This window comes from Macaca nemestrina, chromosome 9 (genome assembly GCF_043159975.1).
Source record: "Macaca nemestrina isolate mMacNem1 chromosome 9, mMacNem.hap1, whole genome shotgun sequence".
Taxonomy (NCBI): Eukaryota; Metazoa; Chordata; class Mammalia; order Primates; family Cercopithecidae; genus Macaca; species Macaca nemestrina.
The window spans coordinates 5,826,253-5,842,817 of record NC_092133.1 but is presented as its reverse complement, the minus strand read 5'-3'; the positions used below and the strand labels follow the sequence as shown (position 1 = coordinate 5,842,817).

Here is a 16,565-nt window from a genome sequence, read left to right as displayed (position 1 = left end):
ATTCATTCATTAGCCTAATGAGCTGGGCCCCTACCACAGAATGCAGCTTCCCTCATGAGGGTTGGGCCGTGGCCCCACCCAGAGGGCACGACACAAAGGTTCAGAACCAAGATGCCACCAATGTCCTTTCTGCTCCTCCCAGGGAACTGCCTTTTCTCTGAAACCTCCCTAAATAGCCTGAGTGAAATCCCCTGGAAGAAGTCGGCTAGACAGCAGGCCCAGTGCCTGATTCGGGCGCTCCTCTTTCTCTTCGTGCGTTTTTAACTTTGACAGATGCTGCCTTAAGGACAAGCGAGCCCTCTTCAACATCCCCCAAACAGGCGCCTTATCCCCACCTCTTTCCTGAGGAGGCCACCAGGCCCAGCGACCTCCCAGCTCTCCCAGCTTCCTCGCACCAGAAGCGCACGGGGTGCCCTGCGAGTCCCATACCTGCTGCAAGACCAGGGCGAGTCCCCAGCCAGGCCACTTCCTGGTGCACAGGGATAGGGCAGGGAGAGGCAGGGCCTTGCCTTTGCTCTCCTCCACATGTGAGTGCCTGCCATAACTTGACCCTCTACGCACCTGGGTCCCGGCGGAGGGGCTGGGCCAGGCCTCCCCGGAAGGGGCACCGGCCTTGGGTAAACGGACACCCACAGTGCCTAGGTGCTCTCAGGGCAGGGCCTCAGGGCCATACCCGCCGCGCAGGTGGGGCGGGGGCCCTGGATGCGCTCCCCGCGCCGGGCACCAGGCGTCGCCCCCGCTCCTCTCAGCGCCCGGGCCCCCGCCCCCGCCGCGGAGCCGCAGCCGGAGCTGGAGCCGAGGCGGCGGCGGGACCCGGCCGGCCGGACAAATTTCCTGCTCCGCTGCGGACGGCGGGCGGCAGGAGCCGGCGCGAGCGGCTTCAGGAACCCACGGCCTCTGCGCGTCCCCGCGACCCTTCTTCGCGCCCGGCAGGCACAGCCGGGCGCCCCGGAGGGCGGCGGGCGGGCGCCCGGGAGATGCAGAGCCGCCGCGGCAGCGAGACCTGCGCGACCGGACCGGCCCCCCCGAGGTGAGCGCGCGCGTGCGGGCGGGGACACTGCGCTCCTGTGGGGGACCGTGCGCCCCGGGCGGCCCGAGCAGGCCGGGGACGCTGCCTCGGCCGCCGCCGCGGGAGGGAGGGGCCTCTCGGAGGCTCAGAGTCCCGACCCTGTCCCCGCCGCCCCCGCGGCGCGCCCAGTACCAGCGGCTGGGGACCGCATGACGCCCGACCCTGGCCCGCGGCGCGTACCCTCACCCGGAGTCCCCAGCCCAACTTGGCGACCACAGTGGCAGTGCTCACGCTCCCTCTCGGTAAACAGGAGGAGGGCGCGCGTGTCTGCGGGTGGCGACAGTGCGCGGGGGCCGGCGGCAGGGCGGCGTACGTGAAAGCGAGCGACACCGAGAGGGGGTGCAGGCCTCGCGTGGGGGGCTGCGCGCACCGAGGCTGTAGGCTGGCGCCTTTGAAGAAAGTGGCTCGAGTTGTGCCAACTCCGGGAGGGGCCGGCGCGCTGCCAAGATGCTGCCCCACAGCCAGGCGCCCGCGCCTTCCCAGGGAGGCGGGCAAGCGGAATGCAGCAGCCGCGCGGGGTCGGAGATGCGGCGGGGAGACCCTGGCAGGTGGTCCAGGCCGGACTGCCGCGATTTGCAGGGTCGATGACCTCCCAGGGCTCTTGGGCACAGAGGCCAGCGCGGTGCCAATTCTGAGCGCTCTCGGGACCATCTGGGGAAGGCCAGGCAACCCACAGGATGGGGAGGCAGAGCCAAGCCGGATGGAGACCGCGCTGGACCTGACCTAAATTCCTTCCAGGCATGCAAACCTTTCCAGAAAGGTTAGCCAATTATACTTGCAGAATTATGATATTGATTTGTCTTGAGTCGTGACCATTCCATCAGAGTTTCAATCCAGGAAACTCAAAGAAAGAATATAGTTCTCTGCTTGTATTTTAGAGTGAATGAGCGTATGGGTGAGTTGAATGAACACCAGCAGAGTGATCACGTGATCCAGAAATTACTGTGTCCGTGTCCAGTCAGCTCTGCCTTTGGCCCCAGGTACGCCTTGACCCAGGGCGTCTGGAGGTCTTTGTGTCCCAAAGATGAATGAAGTTCTGCCTCTGCACACTAACGACTCTTGCCCATTTAAACTGTGTGTAGGGGTGGTGGGGGTGGAGGGGTGTTTCCAAAACTGGGAGGCTAGGCCAGAGGAGGGCCTGAAATGGTAGGGGCCAGTGGCTGCGCAAGCATCTGACCACCACGGTCACTCGGCCAGCATGGTATGGGCAGAGCTCTGTGGTATGAACAGGGTTGGGGTCTGTACTTACCAAGCATAGGCTCTTGGCATTTGGGGAGCAAAAGGTCAGAGGTGAGGTAGAGCAGGCCCAAGAGGTGGGGGCTGCGCTGTCAGTGAGAGGGGCCTGAACGCAGCACCCAGCCCTTCCCAGACAAGGCCCTGCCCCTGAACGTGACCTTGGGGGCCAAGATTTTTGTTCATTGATGTTGGTGATGCCTGTGAGTCACCACCGCCCCCTCCCTGCTCCAACAGACCGTTCCCATGTGGACAAGAGCTAGGAGCTAGATTTGTCTCTGGAAAAGGTCAGGTCACTGGATGTGTCCAGATGGCTTGGGACTTAGTCATACACTCCCTCATCAGTTCCAGTCAAACCAGTTGAGGGCAGTGGATGAGGGCATTGTTGTCTTTATGTGTGATACTTCTTGGAGGCCCTGGGTGGACACAAAGTGAGGATAATGCAGAAAGCCATACAGAGGCCACCTCTCATTTCTGTGGGGGCCACCCAGCTGAGAGAGACACGCTCCCTGTGTCAGCACCCCCACCTCCACGGAAGCCTGGAGGAGGTCCTGAAGCACCCTGCCCTCATGGGAGCCCCCTCTTCTCCAGGGATGCATGTGTGCAAACCATTGTCCCTGAGAGTAGATGTGGCTGTGCATGTACATCATTGACCCTGAGAGGAGAGGTGGCTGTGTGTGCAAAACATTGTCCCCGAACCCCAGTAGAAGATGCAGTCACAGTGGGGGTGATGGCAGATGCATCAGTTTCAACTCGTGAAAGTATGCTTCTCCCAGACGTGCCTCAGTGGGTCCACTGTGCTCCATTTCCACCACCAGTAGCCTAGTCTAAGGTGCACCACTGATCCATATTCCCTCCCTGAAGGCTAGAGGTGTGTTTCTAGGCCCGGCCACTCCTCTGCAGTTCTCCGCAGCTGCCCACTTGACATTTATCCCTGGGATATCAAATGCCGCTTGACTCAATGTGTCAAAATCAAACTTGTGATCTCTCATCCCCTTCCAGTACTTTCCCAGTGTTGTCTTTATCCATCCAATTTCACCAGCCTCCATGTTGCTTCTGAAATATATGCCAGACTATAGTTTCCATGAAGAGAGGACAATATTGTATCTCCAGTGCCCAGCCATGTACTTGCCAGTGGAGCCTTGGGGACTACTGGCCACGGATGAACAACTTGGAAGTGAGATCTTCCCGAAGTACATGTGCTGATGGAGCAAGCGTGTGTCTGTTGCGTGGATGTTGTATGGTTGATAGGCAGCCACACATTTTTGCCGATGTGGATGGGCATGGTCCATCCAGGGGTCATGTGGCCAGCCCTTCTGGAGATGCTGGACTCACCTGCTAAAATGACTGTTGGCTTGGACCAGAGACACCCCAAGTGACCTCCCAGGGAGGCAGGCTTGGGAGCAGAGAGGGAACAGGATCGAAGCTGCCCTGTATTCCCTTGCTAGACAAGTCTTTTTCATTCATAATGTCTGAGTCACCCTTACAGAAGTTCTGTTGCCAAAGCAGGAATGAATGTATCCATTAGGGTAAGACTGGCCTTCTTAATATTTGAATATCACTTGGGAAAAAAAAAATTACAGTTCTAAGAACATCTCTAGTTTTTCTTTTGGCTTTTTTCCTGCTGAACCAATGGCTTTGTCTTCCATGAAGCTCCCAAAGCTTTCCAGATCCCAAGACTCAGCTCCCTGCTCTCAGTCTCCTTCCCCTTTATCTCCATCTTAGGAACTCCTACCCATACCTCAAGGTCCACCTCAAAAGTCTCAGTCTCCACAAAGCTTTCCTGGCCCCCCGACCTGAGAGGAATCTCTCTTACTCTTGGTTCCATAGAACGTTATTTGTGCCTGTCCTAAAGCACTTACTGGACTCGATTTTGATTTCCAGTTCACTTGCTCAAGTAGTTTATCTCCTCCACTAGGCAGCCAGTGCTTTAAGGGTGGAGGGTGTGTCCCTGAGAGCTTGTACTTTGGGTTCACTCAGTCAAATTCTGACTCTGGTGCGACCTTGGCTAAATGACTCAAAATGTAGACTTCAGTGTTCTCTTCTCTAGAATGGGAGTCATCATTGCTACTTCCCAGGGCTGCTGCTGTGAGGGGAACATAGGATACATATAACTGACAGGCCACATGGCTGGTATGCAGTAAATTGTGGTTATCTTTCCCCTACAACCTCTAATGCTGTGCATTGCACATGTAAGAATCAATGAAGTTTGAGGCCGGGTACAATGGTTCACACCTGAAATCCCAGCACTTTGGGAGACCGAAGCACGCAGATCACTTGAGGCCAGGAATTCCAGACCAGCATGGGCAACATGGTGGAACTCTGTACCAAAAACACACAAAAAATTAGATGGGTTTGGTGGTGCACACCTGTAGTCCCAGCTACTCAGGAGGCTGAGGTGGGAGAATCATCTGAGCCTGAGAGGTCAGGGCTGCAGTGAGCCATGTTCACACCACTGCACTCCAGCCTGGTTGACAGAGTAAGACCCTGTCATGGAAAAAAAAAAAAAAAAAATCAATGAAGTTTGAATGAATACATGAACCAAGCAAAAACCATACGAATAGATACCTTTTGTGAATCATCCAGATTGGTAAGTCAAATCAGTATGGTGGTGACATGCTAAATAACTTTATTTTTTGCATGACAATCTAAATGATTATTATGTAAATTTTGTGTGATGAAGTATTTTAATCCCATAATGTTATCACTTACCATGAAGGCCATCATTCTTCAATATTCACCATTGACTCCAGTGATCGATGAGGCAGAAATGCAACTTGCTATGCACATTAACCAGGCTCGTGGCCTGAATGAAACCTGGCTGCGTGTGAGGCACTGCAAAAGCAAACAAAACCCAGCCCTGAGAAGCAGTGTGGCCTAAAATGAGGTGTATGGAATCAGGGTAAGAGAGCAGCTTCTAGACCAGAACATAAAGCTAGGAAGCTGTGGCCAACCCTAGAAACTCTCAGAACTTCACTTTGCTTATCCAAAGAAAGGGGCTATCCTGGGCCGTCTCTGAGCCCCTCACAGCTGCCACACTTCCGCCCGATTTCACCCCTCCTCACCACTGGGCAGGAAGGGCTGCTGACTCTGTACAAGGCTGGATCCCAGGCAGGGAGGCCGCCTGTTTCTTGGCTCAGCACTTGGGCCACATGTCTCCCTGCTCTGGACACCAAATCTAGAGAGAGAGTGAGGAGAGGCCTGTGGGTACATGTAGCATGCTGCCAATTTTAGGTACTGGCCCTGGACATACCAAGAGTTTATTTTGGAGGATTAACTTCTCATTATTTTGTCACTAGGATTTTCTTTTTCACCAAAAGCGGAGTGCTGGGTGATATTTCAGATGGTTGGGATTTTAGATCATCCATACCTGAGGCAATAGGGGTTGATCGAATGTTTACTAATCCTTGAGCAGACACAGATGAGCAGTTGTGGGGCCGGTCACTGCTGGATGTGGGCTAGGAGACCCCTGGTTTGGGGATTATGAAGGCAGCCTCCTTTTCTTCCCTGGGATCTGGCTGCTGTTCTCCCAGTCATACCCATCATGGTCCGCCCCGTCCAGGTGTTCCATGTGAGGAGTTTTGATGTGGTGCACAGCCTTTGAACTGTTACAACACCCTGCTCACAGCCAGAAATGTAGACCCCAAGTCTTTCTTTCAACTCTACGAATACTTCAGAGGCTTTGATTGAACTTATGAAATAAAAATTCTTAACAATATATTTCAGAAAAATAAACATATCCTTTTATATTCATTCCCAATGAAATAGGGGCCAGATAAAATATTTTAAAAGGGCATCTGTTTTTAAAAATGTCTTTCAAATGCAATCAAGAATGTTCAGTTAATCCAGTCTGTTATGTATATTGTAACGAGTAACAAAAGAGGCAGATAAATCTTTCTCCCAAAAACAAATATAAAGTCCAGCAGGGAGTAGGGAAATGTTTGAAGAAAAGAAAATTATTCTTAGTTATGTGCTAAAAACCAACCGCGTTTTGGGCAGGTGCTTTGATGTTAGTGTTTGTTGGGTGGAGAGTAAAGAATTGATAGGAAAACTTGTTCGGATCCCAGGTCTGGGTGCTGGCTACACATTTGATCCAATGGAAGGGCTAGCATGGGAACAATAGCGTTTGGCTGTGAGCGCCCTGGGCAGGTACATGACTCTGTCATCAGCTCCCAGGGATGGACAGCTGGTCCCACAATGCCTGGGGTTCAGAGCTCACTCTGTGCATGTATGTGACATGGAGAGATGGACGAAGGTAATAGAATTGAGTAAGAGCCTGTCCAGGTAGCAGTGGAGGAGGCCAATGGCAGAGGCTCTCCCTGCCGTGATTTTACTGTCTGAATACCAGTAACAAGTGGAAGCCATGGGACTTTATTTTCAAGGGGAGGTGACACAGCCTGGGGCTCAGGGAAAGGACTTAGGAGCAGAAGGACTGGTTTCATAGAGGCCCATGAAACTAAGGCTCTGGACAAGGCAAGGGACTTCCCCTGGCCCAGTGTGAGCCCAGGTCTTTACAGGGGGGAGCATGATGCCACCAAGAGAGCTGCATGGGGAGCGATGGAGGTGGTACGCAGAGGCCTGGCCCCATGCTCACCAAAGGGCCAGTGGTCTTACACAAGGCAAGGGACCAGGGGACCGGAATCAAAGGCCTGAGGTGATGTGAGCCCTGACTTCTCCTTTGCCACAGTCCCTTTGTCCTCAAGGCAAGTCACTTAATTTCTGTTCAATAAATACAGAAACATAATTTTTGGTTATTAATGTCCCTAAATCTGTTTGGACATTTCCAGCTGAACATTAGTCACCAGTTTTGTACTAGGGAGAAAATTAGTTCCATCTTTCTTCTCAAGTGCGATTTTTAAATGTCCTATCACGTAGCTACTTGATTACAGTGTATTATTTTAAATGACCTCTGTACTCAGTCCTTTTATTTTGGCGTCCTCTCACTCCAGAAGGACTTGGCAATTTTCAGTCTGTGTCTCCGCAATAGGGCTTTCATAGGTCTGTGGTGCAGACTGGTTTGCTCTCCCCGACTCCTCGGCTAACATGCACAGGGGCGCTCTGAGGGTCGGGAACGCACCCACGAAGCACAGCCCAGACAAAATGGAAGCTCCTGTCCAGGCAGGTTCCCGGTGAAACTCAGGGGAGCTCCAACCTTCCTTTCTTCTCCAGTTTATAAAGAGGCCAGCCTCAGAGGTGGACACCTACTTCCATGATTTGATGTCTGACCCTGGGACTCTCCTCTCTACCCTGCCCCCACCTCATCCACCAGCCTTTTGGTCTGAAATCCTTGTCATGGGGTAAAGCTTTTTATTTTGTTGTTGGAAACACAGCATATGGTTTGCCTGTGTGTCCCCTTCAAATCTCACGTTGAAATGTGGTCCCCAGTGTTGAAGGTCGGGCCTGGTAGGAGGTACTGGATCATGAGGCAGGTCCCTCCTGATTACTAGCACCATCCTTTTACTGATGAGTGAGTTCTTGCTCAGTTAGTTCACATGAGATCTGGTCATTTTAAAGAATGTGGCACCCCCCACCCACTCTCTCTCTTGTTCCCACGCTCACTGTGTGACATGCTGGCTCCCTCCCTCCTCTGCCTTGATTGGAAGCTTCCTGAGCCTCACCTGAAGCAGGTGCCAGCATTATGCTTTGTGCACAGCCTGCAGAACTATGAGCCAATTAAACCTCATTTCTTTATAAATTACCCAGCCTCAGGTATTCCTTTATTGCAGCGCAAGAACAGACTGACATACACAGCACAGGCGGAAATACAGGCTTCGCAGACAGTGGTGGCCTGTTTTCCTGACACCATCATTATTCCCAGGACAGGTGCTACTCTTAACTCTTCCAACCCCATCCACTTGTTACAAAACACACTTCCAGAAAAAGGCTAGGTTGTTACTGAGGTAACATGGGATGGATCTTTGGAGATGGGAAGGCCTCCAGACTCCTCTGGGGAAGACAAAGTAAATCCTCGCTATGGAATGCTCTAGCTCGTTTTCTAGATTCCAGAGAGACCTGCTAGTAAATTCAACTAAGAGGTTGGTGTTCAGCACAGAATATTTCCTACAGATGTCGGTGTTTCTTTCCAAATCCTTCCTCTCTTCAGGGTACTTTCCCACTGTTCTACTGTTCTACACGTAGGAGAGAAAGCATTTCTCAGATGGTGAGCTTTTATCTTCCAATGGTTGTCAACTAAGGAGACCTGGAAGTTCCCTTTCCACCTGGAATGTGAGCCCTGCGTGCGGGGTATGAGATAAGGACCAAGGAATGACCCAGGACAATTTCAGAGCACAGGGGTGACATATCCTCATGTCAGGATGTGTAGCTCATATTCAGACCCAAACACTCTGAATCTCTGAAGCAGAAGCTCTCTTACAATTCCTGGGGAGGAAATAAGTATGAATTAATAAAAAGCCTGAATATTGTGGATTTTTATTACATTCGAGATTTATAGTAACTCAATCCAGGCCAACAAAACGTTGCCTTCAGGTACTTACTTTAATGAATAGAAAGCATGTAAATGCTCTTCCAAAGAGAATAACACATTTTAGCAGCTTAAATATGTAAAAATAAAACTGTACAGTCTTAGTTGCACTAGGAAGTCTACTTATCAAAAAAAGAAACTTCTGTTTCCAGCCACATTATTTCAAATCATCCCAAAACTTACATTGTTACTAGTAAAAATTTTTCCTTGTGATTAAGTATGGTTTTCCTCTTTCTGAAAGCAGCCTTAGTTTCATAAACAGTTGAACATTTAAGTACTGGATGAAAAAGTACTGTGAACCAGTAACCTCGTCTTTAATTTTGAATTGCTGTTTACTCAGCACTCTCTTTTCCTAAGCTCATAGCAGCCCGTCATTCAGTGCATCAGTAATTCAATAAATTACTTTTTGCCAAGGTTGCAAACATCAGCTAAAGTTCAGTCATCTATTGGAGATGTAATCAGTCTGTCCATTTAAATTCCTTTGCGCAAAGTCCAGATTTTGGCCCAAAGTAATATAAAAATGCAAGAGCCAGAAATTTAATAATTTTATACTGTGTTGTGCCAAGCCAGGACTATTCTTAGCTAGCCAACAAAATTCTTTCAAAGGATGTTTTTTGGTTTTCATCAAATGTAGGTAGTGTTTAGGAGTCTGTAATATCATTTAGAAGGAACAAGTGGAAGTATTAAACCTGTATTGACTACCTGCAGTATATAGAGGATCTATGACTTACAATGGTTTCATTATAGTTTCTCAAATTTACAATGGGTTTATTGAGTTTTGGGTACATTTTCAACTTATGATACATTCTATTTACAAGGGGTTCATCAGGATATGACCTCACTGTAAGCCCAGGAACATCTGTACAAGCACTGCTTAGCACTGGAGTTACCAAAAAAAAGGCACAATGGCTTGTGACATCCTGTGGATGCTCCAGGTCCACAGGAAGACAGAACTCACTTCCAGGGAGTGTTAAATGTGATGCTGGACACTCTTGTGGAAGAGTGGAGACCTGGAAGGGCCTCCCCAGGTAGCGCAGTGACATGGTCTGGCTCTGTGTCCCCACTCAAATCTCATTTTGAATTGTAATCCAAATAGTGATCCCCACATGTTGGGGGAGGGACCTTGTAGAAGGTGATTAGATCGTGAGGGTGGTCCCCCCATACTGTTCTCATTATAGTGAGTGAGTTCTCATGAGATCTAATGGTTTTATAAGTGGCTCTTCCCCCTTCACTCTGCACTTCTCCTTCCTGTCACCTTGTAAAGAAGGTGCCTTGCTTCCCCTTCCACCATGATTGTAAGTTTCCTGAGGCCTCCCCAGCCATGCTGAACTGTGAGTCAATTAAGCCTCTTTCCTTTATAAATTACCCAGTCTTAGGCAGTTCTTTATAGCAGTATGAAAACAGACTAATACAAGCAGGCTTGGTTTACTGGGCCATTTCATAGGCAGCTGACAGAGATTGAGCAATCCAGACAGAGGGGCTGCCATGTACTTGCTTGGCAATAGGAAGTGGTGTGTCCTGTCGGGGAAGAGCAGGTGTCTGCATGGAGCTGTAGCCCAGGGACAGAGGGGATGGGACGAAAGAGATGGAAAGTTTTAGGATCACCCCAAACACTTGTGCACCATCTAGGAGTCTGGATTACATCTGATGGACCAGCAGTTCTTAACCTGTCTTAAATTATGACCCCCTTTGAGATTCTAAGGAAGACTATGGACTCATTCTCCAGAAAAACGCATGTGTGCACACAGTCATTTTTATAGTTTCAGTGAGTCTTTCCTAACACCCCTCCTCCCATCCTGAGGCTCACAGGTTCCAGGTGTATCCCGTTTGTGCGGCCTGGCCAGCCTCACAGAGCCCAGCAGCATGCTCAGCTGTGAGTTTGAGAAGGGGCCCCCTGCTGGCTGTGTGTGGTAAGCCAGAATAGAGGTGATGGGGGAAACCGACTCAGCAGGTTGGATTCATAGGCAACATGACCATGCGGGTGAGAGGATGAGGGTGAGAACCAAGGCCCCGCAGTTTTCCGCCAGGGTGACTGGATGCATCCGGACCAGACATAGGCTTACGGGATGATGATGCACCCAGGATGTGAACTGAGTTTGAGGGTGCCAGAGGGGGAAGCCGCTCCAACATGTGGAATCCAAGCAGCCGATTCCAGCAGGGAGAGTCTGTCCAAAGGGAAGTGAAGAGAGTTTTTCAGCATGAAACTGATGGTGCCAATGTTTGTGCTTCATGGCGCTAAACTGTCATCTTTCTTTTTATTAAAAATGGGCTTACAGAGCCAGGTGCAGTGGCTCATGCCTGTAATCCCAACACTTTGGGGAGCTGAGGTTGGAGGATTGCTTGAGGCTAGGAGTTTGAGACCAGTCTGGGCAACATAGTGATACTGTTTCTAAAAAATATTTAAAATTAAGCCAGGCATGATGCTGAGTGCCTGTAGTCCCAGCTGCTCCGGGGGCTAAGGCAGGAGGATCGCTTGAGCCCAGGAGGTCGAGGCTGCCATGATCATGCCACTTACTCCAGCCTTAGTGACAGAGCGAGACCCTGTCTCAGAAAAATTTTTTTATTTTGAAAATTGGGTTACACTGTACATTCTTGGGGTCTAGACAATATTCCTAATAAAATGCCATGTAGGCAGGGCATGGTGGCTCACACATGTAATCCCAGCATTTTGTGAGGCCAACGTAGGTGGATCACATGAGGTCAGGAGTTCAAAACTGGCCAGGCCAACATAGTGAAACCCTGTCTCTACTAAAGATACAAAACTTAGCTGAGCACGGTGGCGTACTCCTATAATCCCAGCTACTTGGGAGGCTGAGACAGGAGAATCGCTTGAGCCCATGAGGCAGAGGTTGCAGTGAGCTGAGATCATACCACTGCACTCCAGCCTGGGTGACAGAGTGAGACACCATCTCAAAAAAAAAAAAAAAAAAAGCCATATAATGAATCACTGAATGATGGTTGTTGTCGTCAGAGAAGTCGGCTCACAGGGGGTGATATCTCCTGCTCCCACTTACAAAGCAGGTGGGAATGATCTCAAGAAGCTCTATGAGGTGACCCTCGGCCTCTGATGGGGACAAACAGGAGTCACCGTGCTCTGTCTCTGGCTCCCATGACTCTTATCTAAAGACCTCAGGCTGGCTTGGGGCACCACATTTAAACTTCCTTTTAAAAAGGAGCAAATTGGCTGGGTGCAGTGGCTCACGTATGTAATCCCAGCACTTTGGGAGGTCAAGGTGGGCAGATCAGGAGGTCAGGAGATCGAGACCATCCTAACACAGTGAAACCCCATCTCTACTAAAAACACAAAAAATTAGTCGGGCATGGTGGCAGGCGCCTGTAGTCCCAGCTACTCAGGAGGCTGAGATGGGAGGATGACCTGAACCCAGGAAGCAGAGCTTGCAGTGAGTCGAGATCACGCCACTGCACTCCAGCCTGGGCGACAGAGCGAGACTCTGTCTCAAAAAAAAAAGAAAAAAGAAAAAAAGGGAGAAAATCTATATGGGAGAAATGAAAATTATGAAGGAGCTTGGGGGAAAGGCCGAAAAAATCTTGGCTATTCATATAAATCAACTCCCAGGGCTGGCTTTATGGCTGTTGGGCAACCCCTGGCCAGTCAGCATCCTGGCAGTTGTCATTTGGCAGAGTCAGAGGGCAGACACACAATGACAGCAAGAGCAAAGGTGGGCCCTGCCCACGAGGAAGAGCCACGGCTGTTGAGCATCAATGTGTATTTCTCAAGGAGCATGAAAGAGACTTTTTGCAAAATTGCAAAGAACTGGCCTGACTGGGAAGTGCAAGAATTATCTTCCCTTCAGAGAAAAGGGAAGTTTAACGGAGGCCTCCTTGGGCTGGAACACATCTCAAAGTCATGGTTCTCAGAAACCCAGGGTGCATTTATGGACAAGTCTATTATGGGAGTTGTAGTTGTATCTTGAAGATGCAAAGATTCATTTTGTACCTTTATTTTACACATCAGACCTTACCCAGGTACCATTCTGTGCCAGGCAGTGCCTAGGACTGAGGCAGATTTGGCTCCATTGATGTGCCCAGAAAATGGATTTCATTGCACACTGAAGGACCAGCCCTTAAATGTGTTGTCGTCAAATAAAAAAAGAAAATTTCACTAATTTCTGGTGATTTTCTCAATAACCTTTCTCATATATTTGAATGTAACTAGAAATATGTTTTTTGTCCAAGTCTTTCAGTTCACCAAAAACCAAAGTTAAATTTTACCCTTGCAACAATTTGAGAAGTTTGGCCAGCAATTTGATCTCCCTATTTAGAGTCAGAGCTGGAGGCCAGCTGCAGATGAGGAAAGGGAGATTTGTCCCGGGGCACACTGCCTGTTCCTGCCACCCGTGGGCTGCCTTCTTCCTGTTCTGTTCTGTGCTGCCCCTAGTGGACTGACCCCTTATCCCTCCCTCCTGTGCCTGCAACGCAGCTTATGGTGCTGGGCCTCGGGAAATGGAGGGCCCTCATCTGCATCCATAAGAAGAAAGCCCGGGTTATTCATCTGTTTAGACAGAAGTGCATTCCAACCTTTAGCAGGATCTGAAGGTGACAAGCTATGACTTCATTACTGTGCATCCATCTTTTGTCTGCTTGGCCCTAGTCCTCTGGGTGTGGTTTCCGCCTGGCAAATTACTTCCAGGAGGTGCTTGAGAAGGCAGTAGCGTGTGGAAACATCTTATGTGCAGCATGCTTTTGTTTACAAATGATTTATTACTGGTTATGTCAAAATACACATCCTGAATGAATGGGCAGTGCTGGGTAGAAATCAGTGACGTCAATCGTGGTTATTTTACTTAGCAGTGGATTTTTTTTTTTCCTTTTCAGTGTAGTAGTAATTTGTAAATGCTTTAAGGAGGTTATGCTTTCTTTAGTGGCTTGGCATCTTGGAAATTGGAGCAGCCAGGCTTGACGTGCTGTGTCCATTTTTAGCCCTAGCAGGCAGGAAGTGTGGCCATGCTCTCCCAGGGTAACTGCTGCGAGTTTGTGGCTAGAATGATGCTGGGTGGGAGTTCCTCAACTGTTTGAATGCAATGGGCTTAGCTCATGGTAAGAAAGTGCATGGAGCCTGGGAAGCAATTGGTATCTGGTTACCCTGAGCTCAGCCTCTAGTAACAAATGACACAAGGCGTTTGTGAAGGCTGGAAAGCCTCTGTGAGAAGAGCACCTTGCATCCCACGGGGAAGGGGCAGCCCCCTGGAGCATGAGGGGTCTCTTGCTGCCTCTGCTTTGGGTCTGGCTGAGGGGCCACTTTGCTGCCTGACCCCCAGCCAGGATACGAGTTCCCATTGCTGGTGGGCGTGTGACAGCCCACGTGGCCACAGCACCCTCCCCTCTGCTTCTTCAACCCTCCTAGGTCGGGGAGTTCCAGTGGCAGGGCAGAGAGACCATTCCCCATGGCTGACTCAGCTACAGTCCACCCAGAGTGCGTTTATCGGCAAGTCTACTACAGAGGCGCTGTACCTGAGCCTGGAACAAACCTTCTTCTTTCATGGACTTCCCTGGTCTCTCCAGGACACCTCAGTGCAAATGCAGCTGTGTAATGCCACCCCACACACAGAGGGGAGGGGAGCGGGTGGGCTCCATGTCAGTCAGGGACCTTAGGGATGCACGAGATGGAAATATGACTCAAGTTCAGTCAAGTTCGTAGGGGCGTTGACTTACAGAACTGAAAGCTCAGGTACAATTGGATCCATAGGCCAGATGTTGCCATGAAGGCCCTGACTCCCTCTCATACGTGCTCTGACAGACTCAGTCCTGTGGAGCCTCCAGCAAACTCACATTCTGTCTTCCCTGTGGAAGGAGAGAGCTTTTCCCTACAGATCATCCCAGACGTGAGTCTCCTTGGCTCTGACGAGCCAGGCTTGGATAACTCAAAGCTTCCTCAGTGTCTCGGGCTCGCCCTGTTTTGATAATCCAGGCTTGGGCCCCGTGTCCTCCCAGGGACCAGAGGTGGAAACACAGCTCCTTTGGCAAGGGTCCTATTTTCAGTGGGGGTCCAGGGCAATAAATGAAATAATCATTGTGATAATACCAGCGATCACTGGTGTTGAGGGTGCCCTTGCTGAGTGCCAGCCAGGTCCTGCTCTAAGCACTTGGACGTGTTAACTCGGTCGGTGCTCACAACTGCAATACCAGGTGAGGTATTTTTGACAATCAGTGCATTTTTGACAGAAGGAACTGGAGGCCTAGACAGGGTAGCAGCAGGGTGGGGATTTGAAAAGGGACTGAGACCAATAATCCCCAAGACGGAGGGGTGATGCCTATGTGTGGGAGCAGGGGCCACACGGCTGCTTGGGATGGGGTGGGAAGAGGCGTCCTGTGGCCCCCAGGCTCACTCAGGGAGCAGTCAGATGGAAGGCTGGGGTAGACACCTGGGCCTGCCTGGGAAGGGTTTTAGAATCACAGGAGGGACTTGAGCTCCCTCTTGAACTGGGGGAGGTGATGCCAGGGATGTGGAGGTCTATAGGGACTGGGTTGGGGGCACAGAGCTGGGGGCCAGGAGAGGCTCACCGAGCTATTACCCAGCAGGGCTGTGCCTCACAGTCACAGGGGAAGTTCCTAAGAGCCTCCTGCTCGGACCCTGCTCTCATGATTGGCTCCAAGTTCTACAGTGAGGCCAGGACAGTAGAATTTTTTACAAAGCTCCCCCAGAGAATTCCAAGTGTGACCAGGGTGGAGAATGGCAGGGTCTTCTGCAGGGTCCCAGAATGAGGTCAGGACTTTCTTCGATGGGGAGCGCAGGATGGGAGCCCAGGAGGAGTGGGCAGGGTGCTGTGGCTCAGGGTATCGGTGGAAGAGAGGCATCGATGCTGAGTCTGACGCCCTGTGCTGGGGAAGAACTCTGCTCTTGCAGGAAGTGAAATTGCTGGAAGAAATTGCTAAAGGAAAGCAATTGAATAGAATTGTCCATGACAAGTTGTTAGTGGATTCATGAAGTCCAATTTTAAGAGCTGCTTTTTGAAAGAAGGATCCTGGAGAAGGGCTCACTAATGAGCAAGTTGCTGGTGTTGGGATGTCAGGCAGCTGTGCTGATGGAGGTCAGTCCCAGCTCCCCTGAAGCCACAGGAGCCACCACATGTGGTCATTTACACAGTTTCATTCATTCATTCACTTTCTCAAGTTCGTTCAACACATATGAACGGAAGGCCTTCTGGTGCTGAGACTCCAATGGTGAACAAAACCCACAGGTGCGCTTGCGTTCTTTGCCGCTGGATGCCTAACCTGAATCTGGGGGTCCTGTGAGAGGCAGTCTCCTAAGGGGCTGGCTGTGCTGAGCCCAGCCCTGCTCTGGAGACTTCGTGGGGCGAGGGGGCTGGGGGCCATCGAAGGCTGCTCTGAGGTCGTTGTGTTGTCCGTGTGGGATTGAGAAGGCCTCATGCCAGGACCTGTGCTCTTCTCTCCCAGGTGGGCCAGGGCCATGTGTATTCATTAGGGGCCTGTCATCCACTTGGGTGCTTAGGACAGAGTGGTTGCCCCAGCTCTCTGCTCCACAGAACCCCAGTTGCCACACGTGATACTTTTGCTAGGCCTTCTTCTAAAGAGTTCCACTGAGCCCGTAAGAGATGTGTATTCCTGCCACTCTGTTCCCAGCCACAACATAAAAAAGGGACTGAACTCTATGCCAAGGTGGGTGGGCTGAGAGCCCCTGGCACAGCGGCTTCTGTTGGGCCATTTCTGCCCAGGTTCCTTTCTCCGGCTCCCTCCCTGCTCCTATCCCTCCCTCTCTGCCCTCTCTGGCTTTTTCCATCGTCAGCTTCACCTCTTAGAACC

At 50.7% G+C, this 16,565-nt stretch overlaps 1 protein-coding gene across 4 annotated transcripts in view; it reads left to right on the top strand.

Annotated features, from left to right (window-relative positions):
- Window positions 1-823: 823 nt before the first annotated feature.
- Window positions 824-16,565, top strand: part of LOC105470569 (protein tyrosine phosphatase receptor type E) — a 181,586-nt gene continuing 165,844 nt past the window's right edge. The window contains exon 1 of one of the 4 annotated variants that reach the window (XM_024789393.2): window positions 824-1,030. The gene's annotated coding sequence lies outside the window, so the exon portion shown is untranslated. Of the gene's footprint in view, window positions 1,031-1,292; window positions 1,312-1,639; window positions 1,830-16,565 lie in introns of those variants that run through there. The other 3 variants (XM_024789391.2, XM_071068924.1, XM_071068925.1) reach the window with 3 other exon arrangements.